Source organism: Pongo abelii, chromosome 3 (genome assembly GCF_028885655.2).
Source record: "Pongo abelii isolate AG06213 chromosome 3, NHGRI_mPonAbe1-v2.0_pri, whole genome shotgun sequence".
NCBI lineage: Eukaryota > Metazoa > Chordata > Mammalia > Primates > Hominidae > Pongo > Pongo abelii.
Window position 1 is genome coordinate 14,326,857 of NC_071988.2, and position 23,233 is coordinate 14,350,089.

Sequence of the window (23,233 nt, forward strand, 5' to 3'; positions counted from 1 at the left end):
CTTGAATACTGCAAAATCTACATCACCAAATAGCCCTTTAAATCGGGAAATGAATTAAGCACCTCACCAACAGATGTGACCAAATAAGGGGCATGAAATACAGGAATCCACAATAGACACTTCCTGTCATACATTCCTTCATCTATTTTACTGAAACATGGAGTGATACTAATTACAAATAATAATGAGCATTCATTAATATCTCCAGTATGCTATTACGCCTTTTAACTTCTGTGTATCAGTCAGGGTTCTCTACAGAAACAAAACCAAAGGTATAGATGAAGATAGAGTAGATAAAGATAGAGAAAATAGATAGATATAAGATAGATAGATAGATAGCTATTGATGCTATTTTTCAATCTGTGCATTCCCGGTTTCCTCTTACCTAAAGTAATTCTTCTGTCCATGTCCAGAACTGGCAAAAACCCTTGGTTTCTTTGGTTTGCAACACTGTTCACTCTTGTATCAATTAGATAGATAGGTGATAGACAGATAGCTAGATAGCTAGCTAGACAGATAGATAGATAGATAGATAGATAGATAGATAGACAGACAGATTTAAGGAAGTGGTTCATATGATTGTGGGGCTGGCAAGTTTGAAATTTGTAGGGCAGGCCAGCAGGCTAGAATCTCAGGCAGGATTGCCATGTCAGTCTTGAGGCAGAATTCCTTATTTCCCAGGAAATCTTGGTTTTGCCTTCAAGGCCTTCAACTGATTGGATCAAGGCCACCGATATTATTCAAGGCTAATCTGCTTTACTTGAAGTCAAACCATTGTAGATATTAATCCTCTCTATAAAATACCTTCCCAGCAACATCTAGACTGATGTTTGACCAAACAACTGGGCACCAATTGCCTAGCCAAGCTGACATATAAAATTGACAATCAAATCCTGTGATGAAGGCTTTTTTATAGGCCTCTTTTATAGGGGGAACTGAAGCCCCTTGACTTTAGATAATGTATCCCAGGGGAGATGAACTATGCTCCCTAATGAAGGGCAGCAAAGACCTTCTCTCTCCACTGCGCCACATTATGCTCTGGAGAGACAATTCCAGAGTTAATAGAAAAATAGAAAAAATAAGAAAAACACAAAAAATGGTCCTAGGAAAAGGCTGTCAGGAAATAGGCAGGAAAGATAACTAATAATAAGAATTCACATTATTCCATGATTCCCTATTTTCCAAATAATAAGAATCCCACTATTTCCTAAATGGGATATTATTGGTGAAAAAAAGATTTGACTGATTGTGTTGTAATGCTGTGTTCTTTAGAGTCTTGCTTCTTAAAATTTAATCCCAGCATTGGTATCACCTTGGAACACCTTAGAAACACGGACTCTCAGGCTCCATCCCAGACCCACTGAATCAGAATGAGTCATCATTATAGCCAGAGCTGCAGGTAGATTCATTTTCTTTTCTGAGTAACAAATGGCCATAAACATAGTGACTGAAAACAACACCCATTTATTAGCTCAAAGTTCTCTAGGTCAGAAGTGGGAGTAGAGTGTGGGACAGGGTTGGCTGGATTCTCTACTCAGAGTTTTAACGTGCCTGAAATCAGGGAGTTGGGAGGGCTGGGCTCTTATCTGAAGGCACCGAGGAAGAATCTGCTTCAAACTCATTGAGGTTGTTGGCAGAATTCCTTTTCTTTACAACTGTAGGACTGAGATCCATGCTTCCTCATAGGCTGTGAGCTGTCACTCTTGGCTCCTACAGGCTGCCTGCACTCCTTCTCATGTGATCTCCTCCAGGTTCCAAACAGCAACACATACTGAGTGTGTCGGCTTCAAATTTTCTCATACTTCAAATCTCTCCGAAATCCTATGTTGCGATCAGTGGGAGGAGGCTTTCTGCCTTTTAGGGCACGTGGGATCAGATCGGGCCCACCCCAGATCTTAAGGTCAACTGTATCATATAATGAAACTTCATCAGTGGAGCGATATTTCATCACATTCACACATTTTCAGGATTACGGTGGGACATCTTTGAGAGACCAGGAGCTCATCTTTGAATTCTGCCTATCACACCAGTGAGTTCCATGTACAATATTAGAGCTTGAAAATCACTATTTTACAACATTTAGAATTATGGATTCATCCACATGCTTCATTCTAAAAATGTATGTCACAGGAGATTCTCACAATGTGGTTAACAAATATAGCTCATTTGAGATTGTGCTTGCACATGCATTATCTCATTTCATTCTCCAAACAGCATGGGTATGAAGAAGACACTTCCCTTCTCAGGGAGCCTCAGTCTCCTGCTGTGGACTTGCTATGTTACCTAAGGCAGGTAACTCAGTGTCCTCAGTTACCTGCCCTATGTGCACAGAACAGCTAGCGTTTGAACCCAAACTCCCACTTAAAAGTCAACCATGCTTTCTCCTTCTCTCCTTCCTCCAAATAACATCCCTGTACACTTACCCCCATAGATATGCTGGTGTTAGTAGATTGTTATAAAAGCAACTCTGGTATTAAGCACATTTTTACCAAAGCACAAAAGACTGATAGATTGACTCATTAATTGGTCCAGCAATTATATAGTGAGTGACTGGCTGCTATGTGACAGGCTTGCTCATTTGTGACCAAGACCAACTCAAATCCTTATCTTCACTGGAATGGCATGCCAGCAGCTAGACAACAGCTGAGCATTCCAGGACTAATGGCACAGGATGACTATGAGGGGTTCAAACCTGGTCTAGGAGGCTCAGGAAAACCTACCATTGTGGTTTGCAATTTATGACAGTAAATCCAAAGGGAGAGCATTTAAATAGCATTTTTGAGGATATATTTTTGGATTGGTGTCTTTTCTCTAAAATGCCTCAAACCACACCACACCCTGAGGGTAATGTAGGCATATTTGAAGGCAGGAAACATGGTCTCTAGACCTGGCATCAGCAGCTGTCATTGGGAACATCATGTCCTAGCTCTGAGCCTCTGCTTTTGAAAAACCGTGTTTGGAGAAAAATAACTCTGTGGTCTTTCTGCTAAAAGATGCTGCTCTAGAGACAGCGGTGAGATGTAAGGAGGAGTTCATAGAACGAGAGGGCCAAACACCTGGAAACCATCTCTTGGAAACCACCCCAGCCCTGGTGACCCCAGGTTCTGCTGTCAGTCCACTGAGCAGAGTGGAGAGTTGGATCTAATCACTAAGCGAAACCCAGAAAAGCTGGTGGCATCAGAGTGGGCCAAAAAGAGATGCCCTGGAAGAACTCTGCTGTTGACAACTTTCTGCATAGTGCTCCCTCATGCCTGAAGCAAACAACTGGCTTCAGTAATGTCATGGATCCCTTCCAGCTATGGGACTAGATTCTTGTTGAAAACACCAAACGATATCCCTCAGCATCCACCATCAGCCACTTTCTCTTTTGACGTTTTAATAGTTCAAATGGAAAACTGTTGGGAACCCAGTTTCTGATGCCTAGTGAGTCATATCATCAAGTTAAGTGATACCACCTGCATACTTTGTTTCATCTGGAAGGCTTTTAAAGTATTTTTTAAGGAGTTGAAACAGCTGGCCACCAGATGCCAGTCTCCACTTCTTAAGTTGTGTTGGTGGCTCATAGTTGGGATAACCTGACCAATCCTTAATCAAGTTGGTGCCTAGTTACCTCTAGGCTGGATTTTTGTTGTTATGTGGCATTTAAATCCAGGACAATGGAAGGCTTAATGAAAAGAAGGTAAAGATGAGCCAGAAGTATTGTCCTAAGAATCCAGTGGCTGTAGCCAATAAAAGTTTTCGAATTTTAGTTTAGAACATTGTGCCTAGATAAGTAAATAAATTAAAATAAATATATAAAAATAAGACCAGTTTATAGGTAATAATTCAAAACAACTACCAAATCGCTGTACATTTCAATATTTTCTAACATTTATCAGACATATATCTGTGAAACGATAATATGAGGACAACTCACAGCATGTCTGAAGATCAATAAATCATCATAATTTTTGCCAAATACTATAGCATTTGCTTTTCTGAACACAACATGCAAGCTGAAGGGAAGAGTCAGAATTCTCAAGATAATTGAGGAAATTATTTTCAGGGGTTTTTTTTATCTAAATCAATTTTGTAATAAAATGCAACTGTTTTATATGTACAGTTCAGTGAGTTGTGACCACTGTCTACCATTGTAACCAACACCACAACCAAGACATAGGAAATTCCCGTCACCCTCTGACGCTTTGCTGGAGCCCCTTTGCTTTCAGTCTTACTCCTACCCCCAGTCCAGGCAACCAGTGATCGGCTTTGTCACTATTGATTGGTTTCGCCTGTTCTAGAATTTCATGAAATCACACAGTATCTTCTCTTTTGTATCTGGTTTCTTTGGCTCAGCATAGTGTTTATGAGATTTGCCCATGTTACATATATCAGATAGGATTTACACAATTTATTTATTTATTCACCTACTGATAGACATTTGGATTGTTTCCAGTTTTATTGCTGATATGGTTTGATTGTGTTCCCATTCAAATCTCATCTTGACTTGTAATAATCCCACCGTGTCAAGGGCAGGACCAGGTGAACATAATTGAATCACGGGGGTAGTTTCCCCCATACTGTTCTCATGTCAGTGAGTAAGTCTCACAAGATCTGATAGTTTTACAAATGAGGCTCTCCTGCACAAGCTCTCTTTGCCTGTTGCCATGTGAGATGTGACTTGGCTTCTCATTCACCTTCCGCCATGATTGCGAGGCTTCCGCAGCCATGTGGAACTGTGAGTTAATTAAACCTCTTTCCTTTACAAATTACCCAGTCTCAGACATGTCTTTATTAGCAGCATGAGAACAGACTAATACAATTGCTGAGTAGTGTCTTATCATATGGATGTAATATAGATATACTACAAATTGTTCATTTATTCACTTACAGATGGATATTGTATTTCCATTTTTTTGCTATCATAAACTAGGCTGCTATGAATATTTTTTATTAACTTCTTGTTGGCTGGGTGTGGTGGCTTACATCTGTAATCTGAACACTTTGGGAGGCCAAGGTGGGAGGATTACCTGAGCTCACAAATTTGAGATTAGCCTGGGCAACAAAGTGAGACCCTGTATCTACCAAAAAAAAAAAAATTGTTTAAATTAGCCTCTACAAAAAAAAAAAAAAAAATTGTTTAAATTAGCCAGGTGTAGTGGCATGCTCCTGTGGTCCCAGCTACATAGGAGGCTGAAGCAGGAGGATCGCTTGGGCCCAGGAGGTGGAGTCTGCAATGAGCCATGTTCGTACCACTGCACTCCAGCCTGGGTGACACAGCGAGACCCTGTCTAAAACAAACAAACAAACAAACAAAAACTATTGTAGACATATTCTTTCATTTATCTTGGGTAAATAACCTAAGAATGGAATTGCTAGGTTTCATGATAAGAGCATATTTAAGTTTTTATGAAAGTGCCAAACAGTGGTTGTCCCATTTTATACTCTCATCAGCACTGCACCAGAGTTCTAGTTGCTCCATATACTTGTCAGCTTTTGGCACTGTTAATCTTCCATTTTAGCCATGATAGTAGGTATGTAGTGTTGCATTACTATATTTTAAACTTGCATTTCCCTAATGAGATGGACATTTACAATATGTTTTAAGGTCAGAAGAAATGACAACTGGACTCAGGAGCAAAGAAGGAAGGTTAATGGGTAGAGTTACCATATATTCTGGTGTGTCAAGGACAGTCTTGGTTTACACTTAGTATTCTGGTGCAATACTGCATTAGTCAGCTCAGGCTGCCATAACACAACACCATAGTCTAGGTGGCTTAAACAACAGAAATTTATTTCTCTTGGCTCCGGAATTGGCCAAGTTCAAGATCAAGGTGCCAGCCAATTCAGTTCCCCAATAAAAATTTTCTTTCTTGTTTGGAGACAGCTGCCTCCTCTCTGTGTCCTCACATATCAGAAAGTGAAGAAGCAAGCTCTCTCATGTTTCTTCTTATTAGGGCAATCATCCCATCATGAGGGCCACCCTCATGACCTCATCCAAACTTAATTACCTTACAAAGGTCCCACCTCCAAATACCATCACATTGGAAGATAGGGCTTCAACATGTGAATTTGGAGGACACAGCTCAGCTCATAGCCTTGTAATGGCAAGGCTTTGAACTAAGTTTTGCTGTTCAATGTGTGATGTAATCCATCTCTTCCCAAAGCCTTTAGTAAATCTACATCTCTCATCAACTTTTAAGGTCGGATTTGTGTATATAAGTCTGGTCCCAAGAGCAGCTTGCCCAATAAGACCCCTTCATATTCATGCTGCAATTATTGTAGGTTTCAATTATATTAAAAAGTATGCCCTAGTATTAAGAATGATATAATGAACTTTGTGGACTAAGAGGAGGAAGGTTGGGAGTGGGTGAAGGATAAAAGACTACAAATTGGGTACAGTGTACACTGCTTGGGTGACGATGCACTAAAATCTCAGAAATCACCACTAAAGAACTTATCCATGTAACCAAAAACTACATGTACCCCAAAAATCATCGAAATAAAAAGTATGCACTACTCTTTGCTTCATATTTTTGAACCATTAGCTTTATTCTAGATACAGTCTGGTATTTTGGTTTGAAGCATGAATCTTACAGCATAAATTGTGATGCAAATTTCAAAAAACAATATTATCAATGAAAACATATAATATCAAGTTTGAGCTAATTTGAAAATAAATTTGAACATTTATCCTCTCATAGATTTCTATAACATTTTCTTTTGACCCTTTGTGAATTAAAAGAATCATACTCCATAATCAGGTATGAGTTTATTCATGAAAGCAAAATAAAAGTTGAGCCAAGGATTCTGTCCATTCCTGAGACCAAATCCAAGTAAACATGTTTTTGGTTTTTTTTTTTTTTTACTTTCTTCCCATTCCTCTTTCATTCTGGCAATAATCTATCATCAGAATGTAATCATTTCAATTTCGTATTATCTCTTCCTCATTAGGGTTCACAAGATAATGCCCAGACCCAAGCATTGTATCTGATAGCACTTAATGATTGTTTGAAAATGGGTGAAAGCATGCATGCACACCCGAAATTTACTTCCTAAGTCTAACCACCTTTTCACTATATAACCTTTCAAATGGTTTCAGTCTTGTGTGGCTTCCTTTGGCGTTTTTTAAAATATGTACATAAACACAAGTTTTGTGTGAAGCACCATGGATAACAGAAAGTTACAAAAGTTCAAGACATAATCCCAGTCCTTGAGAAACTTAGACTTTAGTATAGGAAAATAAAAACCACACATGCACACAAAGGCACATACATGAAGAGCTATGACATGAAGCAGAAAGTGGTAAGTACCCTGTGAGTGAGATAAACTACTGCAGCTTGACAGCATTGAGACTCCTTGTAAGCAGGGCTTTACTCTGCCAAGAGAACTATGCATGCAAGAATTAATAGCCAAGTGAGAGATAAAGTCATGCTTTTATTAACAGCTGAGCCAGTGCCCATTAATACCATCCTCTGGTCGGGGAGAAGAAAAACTGATCTCTGGGAGTGGTGCTGAAAAGCACAAGGCTTATGCTTCGAAGTTGAAGAAAACCTTGCTACTCTCAGCCTCTAACCCCTTAATCTTCAAAGCCAGTGCTAAATCCAGGGGTTTTTTTTTAATCAACTGTACAGACCCAAGATCTAAAACACACTAAAATAATGGTGGATTCACTCTGTAGGGAGATGACTTGCCTGTAACTACATGAAAACAGAAAACTGAAAATCATCCACCTCACCTGAGTACAGGAAAAAAAAATATGTAGACAAGAGAATTGCCCACCCTAAGAAGACAGATAATTCCTTGTTCTACCACAGAATAGGAAGAGAATTCAGCCAAAGAAGCCCTAAACATTCAAGGTTGCGTCTCCACAAATAGTGAATCATGGCCAGTGAATTTCATTCTTGGACCAAGAAGATAATAATGCCTTTTCTGTTGGAGGGAAACTAGACAAGGGAAAGAAGATTATGGAAAGGAAAGGCAAGTATCATTACATGAATGTGCTTTGCACAATATTTGTACCATAATGTGCTCCTCAAGTTAGCATTCTTTGAATCAAGTGTTTTGTTGTAAAAACATAGAATATTTTACCCCTTAGTAGAAGACCAAATGCACCAATGGTACCAGTATTTTCCACCTTCGTGTATCCATGTCATTTGGTGGACTCTTTCACTGACTCTCTGGTCTTGAGCATGACATTTGCGTTAGCCAATGGGTCAATAGCAAACTTGATGCAAACAAAGACTTGAAAAAGTACTTGAATATTTCCAGCTTTTCCCTCGGGCTCTCTCAACTGCCTGAGAACATGTCCAGACTATCCTGCTGGAGGATGAGACACACGGAGCAGAGCCAGTTACCCAGCCAAAGCCATCCTAGACCAACCAACAGCCAGAAGACCACTAGACATGTGATAGTCAGCCTCAGCCAAGACCATAACTGCACAGCCAAGCACATCCAAGATCAGCAAAACTCCCCAGGCAACCCACAGATTTATGAGGAATAATAAATGGTTACTGTTTCAAGTCACTAAGTTTCGGGGGTTTTGTAATATGGAAATAGTTAATTGACATACCCCTCTTGGAGATTCCCATATTAACTATGATCTTCCAAACTTCTTTTATCATGGAACATTTTAGGAGTATAATTCCACAGACAATACTCTAGGGCAACACTAGGTTTTTTAAAAATGTAATAATAGAAGTGCTACAGGGTGCCAATTTTAGAGATATAATAAAGAAAAGACAATGTGGATTTGATGACTGAATGTTTTGGGGAAGAAGAGGAAGTAAAACCAATAACATGTGTTTAAAATCCTGAACACTTGAGAGGACTGTGGTATTAATGACAGAATTAAGCAACTCAGGAAGAGTGGGTTTAAGGGGAAAAAGTTATGATACAGTTTGAGATATTAAACCTGAAGGAAATGCACTACCTCCAGGAAGTGAGATCCTGCAAGTGTTAGAAAAGCACAAACGATGCCGAAGGAGACGTTGGATTGTCCTGTAGATTCTAAATGGTGAACACCTGACCCATGAAAGGAGACCAGGCAGAGGATGAGAGTCAAGGGCTAATTAAGAAACCTCAGATAGGTGTAATATAGGTGGCCACAATATGCAGAGGCCAAGAGTGGGAAAATGACTTCTCAAGGCCAATAGCAGAGTTAAGTCTCTAACACAGACTTTTGATTTCTTGGTCACCTTACCACACTGCTCATGAGTCATTTAGCCACTAATTAGATATTGGCTCACTGGAGGGCATCCAACCAAGATGGTAACCTAATTGAAGTCATACTGCATGAAGAACACTTAAAATCATTGAACTTGAAGAAAGGGAGGTAAAGTTGTTGGGTGCGGGGGGGGATGGCTGAAAATTACCTTTGGATATCTGAAAGGCTCTTGCATGTGGAAAACAGAGGAGAAATAGTCACTGTTGCTCAGAGAATTATTCTAATGCCATGTGAAGCCATGGCCCCCTTCCCTAGGAGCAGTCCAGCAGAAGTGGTATGGCCATCTGCCAAGGACGTGCAGATGGGTCAGGAATAGAGTGAGAGAGTGAATTAAAACACTCTCAAGTCTTATTCCAAATCTCTGATCCTGCAGTCTACAAACAGATCTTTTCTAGTCTCCTTTTCCAGTTTTGACTATCTACAATAAGTTGACCTGCTACCCTAAATCATGAACAAAGTAAAAAGAAGCCTTCAGATTTGCTCACCATGACCAAAACCTATGAAAAGTGACTCAGAGACTACAAACTCAAAGACATGACTTCTGTGTCTCCAGTACTCCACAGTGACAAGCACATGGTGGGCATCTGTGTGCCATCTGACAATTGGGAAGAAGCTCAGCACCTCCTGAGTGGCTTCCCTTTGAAGTTGGGTTAGATCATTTTCTACCACTGTGAATAAAAGCATTTCGGTTGAGTTCCAATCTCCAAACATTAGTAATGTATACCAAAGGGAATATGGGGTTTTCAAGCAAGGCTCATTTTTCCTTGACCTCTTCCTCAATGTCTTCACATGTTTGATAGAACTCAGCAAAGACTGTATTATAAAATCTAGATGAAGCTACCTGGGTTTCAGGATATAATTTGAAACTTGGATGCTGCATGCAAGCAAAGGAATAGAAATAAAGTTAACATACAAAGCCTAATATATGAAAAACATGAAAAATCCTCAAGCCTTATAATTGCATTCAGATAGGAAAGTGTTTGCTGCCTCTAGCAGTTTAGAACATCTTTCAGAAGTAATCTGTACTCATCTCAAATACCCATCTTAGCAATGAATACTAAGGAAAATACATGGTTTAAGCATATTTTCATTTGACATGAATGTGTTTTCACCAACACTTGAGAGCTTGGATTGCTGGAAACAAACAGCCTAGGTTCAAATCCCAGATTTGTTTCTTACCTTCTGTGTGACGTTGAGCTTGTCACTTAACCCCTCTGTATTTCACATTCTTCATTGGTAAAATAAGGACAATGTTGGTATCTACTTCATAGGCTTGTTGGCAGCATACGATGAGTTTGTATATTTATAGAGCACTAAAATACTGCCTAGTACAGAGTTAATGCTCAATGAATGTTTGCAATTATTGTTACTGTTGCTTTGAAATCATAGAAGGAAAAAAGGGTCTGGCCATTTTTAAAAGGTCTGTGGAATGAAGGAAGCTGCATTTCTAGTGGAAATGCTCCAAATACCTGAGGAGGAAATAAAGTGTATGAACTAGGACCTTCTGTACCTCTGTTCAGAGCAGTTCAAAGCCAGTAGGAAAAGCATGTGGCCTCAGTGAATGGCAGTTTGTAGGAAAATTAGCTCTTGGTCAGCATTAATAAGACATTTACTCTATTTCCACTGAGAAGCAGCCTGGAACAGTCAATGTCAGAACACACAGTAAAGCAAACATTTAGGCAAGTGGAGTTTATAGCAGTAAATGTTATGGAGAGTATTTAACTTGTATTAATAACTTGGAGTTTATAATTTCCTTTACGCTCTGCTTTGAAGGTTGTTCATGAAAATCTAATAGTAAGTCATTGGATAATTTTCTTAATAAATGCATATATTTTTAAAATATGTAGAGTAAATTTTGTTTTCAACATCTATTTCTCTCACTACTCTTTCCATGATTTTCAATTTACTTAGCCTATTAGCACACAATTTATAAAGCTCAAATTTGTACAAGTACTCACAACTGGCATTTAACTGGATTATCTTTGCAAGGGCAAGAAAGTAGGGATTTACAGTTAACATAAAAATAGCTATCAAAGGGCAGAAAGTTTCAGTTATATATGATGAATAAATCCTAGATATTTATCATACAGCATAGTATCTACAGCTAACAATACTTATTGTATGCTTAAACATTTGCTAAGAGAAAAGATATTATATGAAGTGTTCTCATGACAAAATAACAAATATAAATAAGGAGGGAGAAAAAAATTTTGGGGGGAGATGGATATATAGGTGGCACTGATTGTGGTTTCACTGGTGTATATTTATCTCCAAACTCATCAAGTTGTAAACATTAAATAGGTATAGCATATTGTATACCATTACACCTTAATATGGTGTTCTATAAAATAGCTCTCATCTGTTGAGCATTTACTATTGGGTTGGAACATTTTCTCCATTCTTTAAATATAATATTTTACTTAATACTCCAAGAAGCTTTCAAAGTGCTTGTATTAGAGCAACTGACACTAGCTAACTATGACAAATATATCCCAAAAATCCATGGAGAGACACAATGTAAGTGTGTATACTATTCAGGAAGATTCAATGCAGGCTAAACAACTCTCCTAGGCAGCAGACCACTGAGGGATCCCGCAGGGTTCAGCCTTCCTTCTATTACTGGGCTCCACCTCCTCTGAGTCATTTGCTTCCAGCCACATGGAGAAAAGAAGGAGAAAGAATGTGGAGTAGGCACATCAGCTCTTGATTACCTCAGCCCAGAAGTACCCGCCCCATGACTTCTGCTCACATCCCATTGACCAAAAATTAATCATACAGTCAACCACACTGCAAAGGAGGCTGGGAAATGTAGAAGAATACATAAGCATCAGTAAGCACCAAAAGTATCTGCCATAGTTTACTCCCTGGTTACCAAGAATCAACGTCCTCTCCTCTTTCCAAACGCAGAACATCCCTACTGCCCCTCCCACCGCCCCCACTCCAACCCCCAACAGTAAGCAACCTCTAATCCCACCACTCACTGCATTCAGCACCTCCGAGGTGATCGGGACTTCTGGGGCATGTGGAGTTCTCTGCGTAACTCTGGGTGTGGCTGTCTCTTGATCCAGTGACCTATGAACTAGAAAGGAAGTGATCTATGAATGAAACGTACAAGTTCTCTCTCTCTGTCTCTCTCTCTCACACATACACACACACAGGTACACACTGTGTTAGTCTGTTTTCATGCTGCTGATAAAGACATACCCAAGGCTGGGTGATTTATAAGGAAAAAGAGGTTTAATGGATCCAAGGTTCCACGTGACTGGGGAGGCCTCACAATCATGGTGGAAGGCAAAAGGCATGTCTTACATGCAGCAGACAAGAGAGAATGAGAATCAAGTGAAAGAGAGAAAAAAAAGAAGGAAAAAAAACAGAAACGAAAATAAAAAGAGAATCAAGCGAAAGGGATTTCCCCTTACAAAACCATCAGATCTCATGAGATTTACTCACTACCATGAGAACAGTATGGGAGAACCACCCCCACGATTCAATTATCTCCCACCTGGTCCCTTTCACAACACATGGAAATTATGGGAACTACAATTCAAGATGAGATTTGGGTGGGGACACAGCCAAACCATATCTCATACACACATACACACACACACACACACACACACACACAATGTAATAGCAATAAGAGAACCGTAATATAAAATCCAATTTGGAAAAGGGAAGAATGGGAAACAGAGCAGCCACTGATGCCCAGGCTGGCCAGGCCAACATAGTAAAGGCTCACTCCCTTATAGGTGGAGTTGATTCTTGGCTGTGGCTCTGCTCTCCAGGGAATATTACTTTGTCCACCAAAGGAGTATTTCTCTGTGGCCACCAGTTCTTCCTTCTGAGAGGCTCCCCTTGCCCATTCTCCTTGGCCACCTCAGAGGTGGGTTTCGGGGAGCTTTCCCTCCATGCAGGCCTACAGCCAGCCTCCTGCCAGTGGGAGAAGTTGTTCCCAGCCTTGAGAGATATTTGTAGTACAGGATTACAGGTTTTTTTGTTTTTAGCAATATACGTCCCTCAAAAAATTGGAAGGCTACTACAAGCCATCAAATGTAGGTACTCTTTTCCAATTCCCTCCTATTTCTGTTTATAAATTAGCTATTTCTTTCCTGAGCTCATCTCATTCTTGAAACACTTTGCCAAATGCACTCAAAAGTACCCAACACACACAACTAACATTCTCTCCCCATCCTTTTCCCTTAGAGCTACACAGTTACTTAGCACATATTGCCTTACAAACTGTCATAGGTGTCAGTTTCACCAAATGTTTAGCTACTGCAAAACATGGGACTTCATCTTTTCAGCCTTTGATATCAGTTCCCTTGACACACAATGAGGCCAATGCCACCGTGTTTAGGTTTTTGTCAGAGCAGCATCCCATGCCCATTATCAGTTTTGAAATAGGTCAGGAAAAGCTAAGCTAGCTGCTATCATGAACATCCCTAAATCTCAGTGACTCCTCAATAGGTCTTGATAAGTACCTGATGGGCAGCAAAGTGCTTAATTCATATTTGTTGTATACAATTATGTGAATAGATTGTTTTTACTTATTGGCATTTAATCTTTCTCAACTAAGGAAACCAAAGTTCAAAGAAAGTAATACATCCAAGGTCATTTAACTGGAATGTAGTAAATCCAGGATCTGAGTTCAGGTCTATGACACTACACGTGCTGGTGCCTGCAAATCTCTCCTCAGTGGAAATTAGAGTGAAAATAGACTCCATATTTTCTCTGCATTCACAGCAAATAAAACCTAAAACTTGAACATTTCCTTGTAGTTTTAAATCCTTTCTTTCTTTGCACAATTAAACTCAGAGGTATTATCCTCTGCCCATTGCATAATAGTTATTTTAGGTGACTCAGAAAACACAGTGGAAAGGAAGCTATAGTTTTTGAAATAATAAATGAGGTTTGTTTCCTGAAACTTGTTTGCATAACTTTGCACAGTGAATATACTTAATAGATTATGCCCATGTCAATATTTCTATTATCTACCAATTGGTCTGTTTATTTAACTGATGTTTTCTATTCATTTAGGAAACTTTTATACATCATAACTATTCATTAATGTATGCCTGGCAAAGGTATGTATTGTCCTATGTTTACTTCTATACAAGCTTTGACATATTAACCATCTCTAATGGGAACATATACACAAATCAAAATTTTCAAAACTGTTGGTTGGTGTGAACATATGCAATACTTTATTTATTCAGTATTTTTTGAGCACCTATTATCTATCAGGTACTAAGCAAGATCTGTTTTGAGATATACTATCAAATATTTTTCAAATCACCATTTTCAGTTGATCACACTGTAAGTTGGCTATAATTTGAATTCACAAATGCTCGTGTGTGTGTGTGTGTGTGTGTGTGTGTGTATGTGGTTTAGTGGCAGTTGATGGAAAGTAGTAAAAATAATAACATTTGTAACATTGGTTACAGATCAAATGTTAGAAGATTTATTCAGCCACAGACACGGCAAAGTAAGCATCTTCTCTAGTTTATGATTCGTATGTAAGATAAAGTTTAAAATAAGACCAATGCAAACATCATTTTAGGTAGTTCCCCTTTTGTGAAAAAAATCGCATATAATAATTCCGATTTTTCATGTAGATAAATTAGGCACAAATTGCATGGAAATAATTCTGTTAGCAAAAGTGATGTTTAAACATAATTTCACTAGCATCACTTTTCCATAAGTTGGGGCATAAACTTTCCTATGTACTCCTTTTGCTTCCAGTGAAATGATACCATTTAGTCTTTAGGCATCACTTTAAAAGGCAAAGCAACTAGAAGTAACATGGTAAGAAGAGCAATGGATAAAAGAGAGAAAGAGAACTGTTTAGATACCTGAGACCCCTGCTTTTCATTTGCCTCAGTCTGGGGTTTGCAGAAGAATACTACCCACTCCTACTTGTTCTTAACTAGTGTATATATTAAGCTCTTTGAAATGTGAGTATTATGGGAAGGATCGCAGTTGCTTTAAATTATAGAAGTTGGCAAGTCCCTGGGAGAAGGAGTGGGAGGTTGTTTAAACTGAGAAAGACAGTTGCAAAACTTCGTACAACAGCATGAGCTCCAAGCTTCAAACGCATTCTCACGCTCAGATGAGCACTTTATTTTTCATCAAGTTATTTTTTGCATTGTTTTGGAGCAGCTTTGAATAATAAACACATATTTCTGCTTTAAATTTTTAATGGTTACTATATTCATGGGACAACCAAAGCAAGAAAGCCTCATGTTTTGGGGGAAAGTTTGATATCAGCAATGTCCAGACAAGGTAAGCTACCATTTTCACTGCAGTTTTTCTCCTTTTCCCTCCTATTTGGCCTTCATCAAAATATTTCCTGGGAGAACTTAAGAAAGCTCCTTGTAAAGACATGGGGGAACTTGTAAAAAGTATGTCAACAAATGATAAATCAGAGGTTAGAAAACCTCCGCAGGAGAGCGTTCTCCTACTTTCTATTCTGCTTGACGCATGAACATCTGTAAATATCTTTCACTATATAAAAAATGCCATTTGTTTCAGAAAATGTAAGCGGAGTCTTCAAAATCTCCAATCTGATGAACTTAGCATTTGTCAGTGTGGTGACAGGCTAACTTATTGCCAAGGTCAGCTTATCTATGTTTTCTTATCCCTTTATATGCAACTCAACTTCCGGAGCTGTGATTCTTCTATTAACTTGGAAATGTTTCCCAAGGAAGATTTTAATATCATTCCAAAAATCCTCCTAAGTGCAGTTACTATGGCTTCTTATTAACTTGTTTTGCAGAATATATTTTTAAAAGTTAAATAAATCATTTGTCTTTTCCTTTGTAACTGACACGGGAGGATGTTACAGATATTATATATCCTGGGAGAAGGAAACAGTTCAACTCAACATTCATTAATTCAAGTCACAGTCAGCTGACAATGTTATCTAAATAGGGTGACTTTGCCTTCTCGATTGTGCCTCATACACAGGTAGGGAGCAGCGAGGATAAGATATTTTCTTGTTTTTCTGTGCATTGGTCACTTGAGAAGTATCTTGTGGGTTGAGGTGGAGGGGCATATAAATATGTGATGTGTTGTTCTCTTTTTTCCTGAGAATGTCTCTGTTATCAGTGTTACCATCTGTCTGAGGCACAATTCCAGGTGCAAAAAACTAGATTGTCACAGAAATCTGCACATTCTTCCAGCAGGCTGAGATTTTATCACAGCTCCACATTCATTCCTTCACGCACACATGCGTGCTCACAGGGAAAGATGATAAAACCCTGTGGATTTGACAGAGCTTGAGTGGTTTGGGACATTTAGGTGACCTCAGGCTGCAAAACCCGCTGGTACAGAAACACTAGCAAGGCGAATTTCTCAGCCATTAGGCCTGGGTGAGCAATGTGAGGGCCGCCTAGGACCCTGCTCTTGGGCTGAGAGGGCTCTGCCTTCTTGCTACACCAGTTCTTTCTCTGTTTCTGGAATATTTTTTCCTTCTGTGTCAAATTCTAGTTGCATAAAGTGGATTGTCGTGGCTTCCTCTGCCTCATGGTCTCAATGATAAGAAAGGGATTGAGGTAAGAAGGACACTACTTATAGAAAACCAAGACATCAGCTTGATTGGCTCATTGCAAAGTGATCAGGAAACACCATTAGTTGCCTCTCTCCACCCATAGTTAGTTCAGCAAATGACCGGCGACTGCCAATTCCTTATTCTTCTCTTTCCCAAATCTTCTATTCTCCCTTTCCCCTCCACTTCTATCTACACCAGCCTATAGAACATTAAGAGAGGGAGCAGTGGGTCGGACACACAATATTACTGTCTCTTTCCCGGTCCTCTCGGCCCATCCCCAGGCCGGTTGGCGAAGCCCCCACCCTATTAGGAGTGGGGTCTCCGGGGCCCCACCCATGACCTCATCGCAGGCAGCCCGAGAGCTGGGATGGCCAGTGTTTGCATGGCGCCTGAGTGCACCCTGGGGACGGGTGCGGCAGAGAAATGCACAGTGTGGCATGACGTGACTGCTGAGAAGCCGGAGCGCGAACTTCCTCACGGGCTCCAATGGAGGCTGGCGGCATCTCTGGAAGTCAGGCCCGCCAGGCCCCACCCCAGGGCCCCAGAAGGCCCCAAAGAGGACAAAAACAAAAAGGCTATTAGGGTTGCTAATGAAGCCCAAGCCAGCTGACTCATCTAAGGCGCAGTCACTGGGGGGCTTTGTAATGAAACCTGGACAGAGCCCTGGAAAGGACAGGTCAGGGTTATCCCATAAAGGGCGCTGATAAGAGAGGCCCACAGTGACCTAATCGCACCTCCTCGCCTCCGAGAGGCTGGGAGAGAAAGGCAGCGTCTGCAAGCGACAAGAGTGTTAACCAATGAACTGCCAGGAGTGTGGCAGCCATGCTGTATTAGCTTTGGGTGTGAGCCAGGCTTAGTCCACGTTTCGGGCCACAGGTTTGTGAACCTGGACCTGAAATGCCCCAAGGTTAGGGATCAATGGCTGATGGGCTAGAAAAAGAGACCATGGTAATTCAATAAACCTTAACAGAGTGTCCACTCTGTGCCAGATACTTTATCAATGCTCTTTGAACGTGTCCTTGACAAAGACAGACCAAACATTAAAAACAGCATAGGAAAGATGGCAGGAACACAGAGGGGCTTTGCAAATCAGCCTGCTGAAATCAAAGAAAGCGCCCCACAAAGCTGTCCTTGAACTACACCTTGAAAGATGAGTAAAATATCATGAGAGAGCCAAGAGGGCCAGGGGTCCCCAGGCAGAGGCCGGCAGGCAAAGGCACAGAGGTGCTAAGAGCATGGATTGGATGAGCCCATAAGACAAGTAGCTTGGGCCTGGCGGGTCTCTATTCCCCCAAGTGTCTTGCAATGAACAGCACTTTCATGGGTTATTATTAAAATAAGAGGATAACCAAAAGTATTTCCTGGTCAGGCAAGTTTTGGAATGTTGAAAACTGTGCACCATGGTGGATCAGCGCTCTGGCTTAGGGGTCACAAACATCTGGCTTCAAATCCCAGCTCTGCTCCTTCAATGATGTGTGAACTTGGGCCCATTCAAACAATTAGTTTCTCTATCTGTTAAATGAAGATAGTAATCACATCTATCTTCTATGGGCATTCTGAGGATTAAATTAGAGAGTCTGTGTAAGGGTCTGCTATCAAAATGCCTGACATATAATGAGAGCTTAGAGAATGTTAGCTATTCTTATTAGCTATTAAATGCTGATTTCTTTACCTCAGTAAGTGTCACATGTTTTAGTTGGCTAATGTGTGCACTGACTCCCGTGATAGGGTTATTAATTAAAATCTAATGTTTTCCAAACTCATTTGACCATGAAACCACTTTTTCTGAAGTATCACATAGACCAATGCATGCTGGAAAATGGTGAGGTTGAGTTGTCCTGGTGAGTTGAGGCCACATGTCCTTTGAGCATTAAATCAATGTTTCCCGAGATTTAATGGAAATGTACTAATCCCCACTAGTCACTTCACAAATTCTCTTCTGTATTTCTATGAAACAGAAGCCCAACAATTGGGATTCTCATCTCTAAGAGAATTGACTTTTTTTTTTTAACTATGTTCAACTTTTAGGAGGAAAAGTGTCAGCAAAGCAAATTCTTTTCAGGATTTTCACACTTGGAAAGTCAGCCTTTGCCTAAGTTTGAGGACCTACTGTGGTAAAGGACAATGCAATAGGGACAGTCTAGAAGAAAATATCATCCTACCTTCAAGGAGCTACCAATTGAATGGGGAAATAAAATGTGCATTCCAATATCTAAAATGCAAAATTAGATATTGCAATTTAGAATATAAGAGAATTCACAGTGAGTGGGAATTCAAAGAAGACAAGACCACAGGTCCCTGGAGTAATACCAGTAATTAGTCACATTCTTGGACACTTACCAGATACAAAGAATTGTGCCGAGTACAATAGAATTAACCCACTTATATCTTACAACCAGGTCACAAGGTGGGTGTAGACTTACCCATTTGGCAGATGAGAAAACTAAGCCCCAGAGAAATTAAGTAACCTGCCTGCAGTGTTTCAGGACCTAAGTGGCAGAGTAAGGTTTCAAACTCAGGTCCACATGATTCTCTGTATCCCTTACCCAGGGAAGACTCCTCAGAGAAAGTAACATGCAATCTGGCCTTGAAGAATAGATAAGGATTGGTGAGAAGGGCCTTCCAGGCAGAGAGGAGAATATGAGCAAAAGCACAGGAGACTGAGAGAACAGCGTGGAAAGTAGCAGGAAGGCTTCCCTGCAGACAAAGTGCATGCATATGGTGCAGAAGGAGATAAGCTTAGAATACTTGGTTGGAATCAGATCACAGAAAGCCTTGAATGCCAAACCACAAAGTTTAGATTTTCTTTAAATGAAGTAATCATTTAGGTTTGTAAACAAGAAAGTAACGTGATGAAAACAATGAATTGGATGAGTAACCAGTGCACAGCTGTGGCAAAGACTAAACTTCCCATTAGGAATCTAGATATGTCCAGGCAAGAGACAGCAGCAGTGGTTGCTCACACAGCTGTTAAGGAGTGGAGGTGCACATTTGACCCAATTAACACCAAGACTTTGACCATCTCAACAGTCTTTCAAAATGATAACCCTCAGGCCTCAGTAAATCCAGATTCTACATGGACCTCAGTTTAACCCCTGTAAAACGGGAAGGGTAGGAGGGGCTGGTTGACCTCTGAGGTCTCTCTGGCTTCTCATACTCTATGAAGATAACACTCTAAGCACTTTTATAGAAATCATAAACTATACAGTTCCCTATTCGATCAGCAGCTTCCAAACTTCTCTTTCATATCAAGCAGGCATATTTCCAAAAGAACGTTAGGGTCTACAAAACTTTATGCATTTACTGCTATAGCAATTACATAATAATAGTATTGGCACACAATGATTAGGGGAGGGTGCATTTTTATATATTCCTTCAGGAGAAACTTTTTTCCATCCTCCTGGCTATCCGCCTTTTGCAAAATTCTGTCTACCTCTCATGACTGAGAACTTTTTCTGCAGTTTGTGACATATCACGATCTCACAGTGCTGTGAATGATAGTTATTTGTTAGGTGTCTTATGATCTTCTGCAGTTCCCAAATAGGTGGTAAGCTTTTAGAGAGCAGAGATAAATTTGTCTTTAGATTTTCCAATGCCTTACAACTATAGCAGGTCTTAATCTTATCAACACAAGTCTGCAAGAAATGTTCTATTTCTTTATTTTCTTGAAATCAACATAAATCTGATTCCAAGAGTCTACGCCAACAGGAGCTTTAGTTTCTTACATTATTTAGGCTCCTACCTCCACCACCTTTAACACTAAGGTCAGGCAAAAATCCTGGGAGGTATTTCTTCACACCAATTATGCCCAGTCTTGTCTTGTAAATGACCTCTCCCTTTGGAATCTGTGTATTCTGCTTTCAAGCCCTGCTTGGGGACTAGAAGTCACTGTCAAGGCCAAGAACCTGGTGTCTGAGCAGGACCAGGCAGCCCTCCCTTCTGAGGTCTAGCCAGGCAGGGTGACGATTTCTACTTCTCACAGATGCACCGACCCCCAGTCTTTCCAGGTGTGAGAAAACCTCCCATCAAGAGTGTCTCATTCCCCTCTCCCCAGCATATACTCTTGGGCTTGGACTTTCTGAAAAGAAAGCAAGTGTTGTTTTCAATAAAACTCTTCCTGTTCTGCAAAATCCTTGAAGCAAGGAAATACAGAAGGCTGGGCCACACTCATGAAATGATAAGGCAGAGGTGAAAAACAACACATAAATTAATATTTAAATAAGGTATTCTGTCACTCAGCAAACAGGTGTTCAATAATCATCAGCAAAATAGGTGGGCAACAGATGATAAAACAGCTTCTTCAAAGTTACTCAGTTTGCCAGCAGAGGAGGCATATATTATAATCAGATTAATAGTGTCTTTTTATTAAGTGCCTACTGTGTGCCATGACTTTATATATACTGTCTCTTTGTCCCTATTGTTTAGATGAGGAGAGGTAAGTAGCTCACCTAACGTCCTATATATACTAAGAGATGGAGCAGTTGTTTAAACTTATATAATGCCTGTCTTTAAAACCTGCAACCCTTCCACACTGTCACAGGGACTCTCAGAAAGGATTTTTCTATTTTCTATTTAGCAATCTGGAGTTCTACTTTTGACTAATCCTTCAGTCATTATTTCCAACTAAAATGTATTTTAAATAGAGAATTTCTTAATGAAATGTATTTTGCCATAAACTTAGTATGGCTTTGTTAGATATAGTAATTAACCCAAAGAATGGTTTATTATCCCATCTCGCTGCTCATCTGCAAGGTTGTGGGGTGAGAAAGCACTTTGCCTAAGGTCAGAGGGTTAGAAGACAGCTCAAACTTCAATACGTGTTTGTCTGTCTTCTGTCTCCAAGTAGAGGAGAGAAAATTTATTCTAATTAATGAATTATTAATTGGTTCTAATTAATTAAGACTAATTATAGATTAGTATTAAATATTGGCAGTTTTAGGACCTTCATGTGCTACCAATGATATAAAGCCATGGCTAATGTAGTTGCCTCAAAACACATCCTACCATATATACTATGACAGTATTTTGAGAGCTGTCATGAAAACATTCATTGGTGGCCTTTCCAACAGCTAACATGCCCCAAACAGCTTACTCTCTTAAATTGGTACTTTTTTCCATTTTCTTTCTTGCACCATTAATTTATGTAGAAAGACTTTTTATGAAGTCATTTCAATCCCATTCCACTCTAAAAATCTAATTTGACCACAGCGGAATCTTATTAAGGGATTCTTTGAATGTATCAGAATTACCAACCCATTTCATCACAGGTGTATCTATCAATTTCCCAGATCATTATTCACATTCCCTCCTTTCCTTCATAATAAAGACCATATTCCTCAACATGGCCCCAGGGGCCTTTGAAGGATCTGCTTCTTGACTGCCTTCCTTGTGCATCTCTGTTCCTAACACTCTCCTCCATATTCCCAATACCAACACGCAGTGAACTCTTCACTGTTTCTTGGGCATCCTTCTTCCTTATGCAGCAGGGGTCTAAGGAATCTGAGTCCATTCTCTTGACTTTATGTGAATGATGTTGAACCACATAAAATTTCTAACCTTCAACCACTTTATCACCTACAAAAACATGGCAACTTTATATGATCCCAATATAATCTAGAGATGTAAGGAAAGACTCTCATTTCTTGAAGACAATTTATGTGCCAGGCTCTTAAATATAATAAAAATGTGTTCATTGTCCTCCTATTTGTCCTTGGGGCTGAGATGGAATGGTGCCCAAATAGACTTTTAGAATTTATCCAAGCTACCAATCTCACCTTCAGCTTAAATGCCAGCAGCAGCAAAACACTCATACTTCATAAGGCCTCTCCTTCCATTAATACACCACTGGTCACCAGAATCTCATCCTTCTTAATGTCTTGCATTCTCTTCTTTGCTCTGCTTTTAGAAGTAGCAAGAAAAAGTTATCTTTCCTCTGGCATTTTAAATGCTTGAAGACTCTCATCATCTGCCTTCTTGGCCTTCTCTCAGGGTCTTCCTGTGCTTATAGGGAGGACTTTCCCCCGATGCCCTGTGGTTCACCTAGGACATGCATGCCCTCTTGAAACAGGTATCCAGACTTGCTCACCAAATTTCAGATGATTTTTCACAACTTGTGCCAACTCCATATGGACATTCTGGGATGGATAGTGGCTGCCTGAAGCCCCGTACTGAGAATCTGAACCCTATCTGGAGTTAGCGAGAAGGTGTACAGAGTTCACTTAGTGATATCTAAAGGAGAATCAGATATTTTCCAGGGCCACTCTACCCTGGATATTGCCTGACAGCCCAGAGTACATGGAACTATTACCCTCTCTGATTTAAAGACACTATTTTCCTTAACGCTAAATTTGCATCAGCTTTGCTAGTAAGCCCATCTCATAAAAAGACCAAGTAAAACATTGAGATCATTTCTTAAACTTGCAGTAAGGCCTGTTTTAGTTCATAGTTAACTAAAAAGTGCCAGTTCCAGCCCTAGCCCT

General features: G+C 40.0%; 1 long non-coding RNA gene across 2 annotated transcripts in view; it reads right to left on the reverse strand.

The window, feature by feature from the left end:
* LOC129058917 (uncharacterized) overlaps positions 1 to 23,233 on the reverse strand; it is a 45,759-nt gene that overhangs the window by 14,123 nt on the left and 8,403 nt on the right. Inside the window, exons 2-3 of one of the 2 annotated variants that reach the window (XR_008524360.2) lie at positions 22,529 to 22,649; positions 12,187 to 12,284 (exon numbers count right to left, since the gene is read on the reverse strand). This is a non-coding gene — a long non-coding RNA (uncharacterized LOC129058917). The remainder of the gene's footprint in view (positions 1 to 12,186; positions 12,285 to 22,528; positions 22,650 to 23,233) is intronic. The other variant, XR_010139605.1, reaches the window with a different exon arrangement.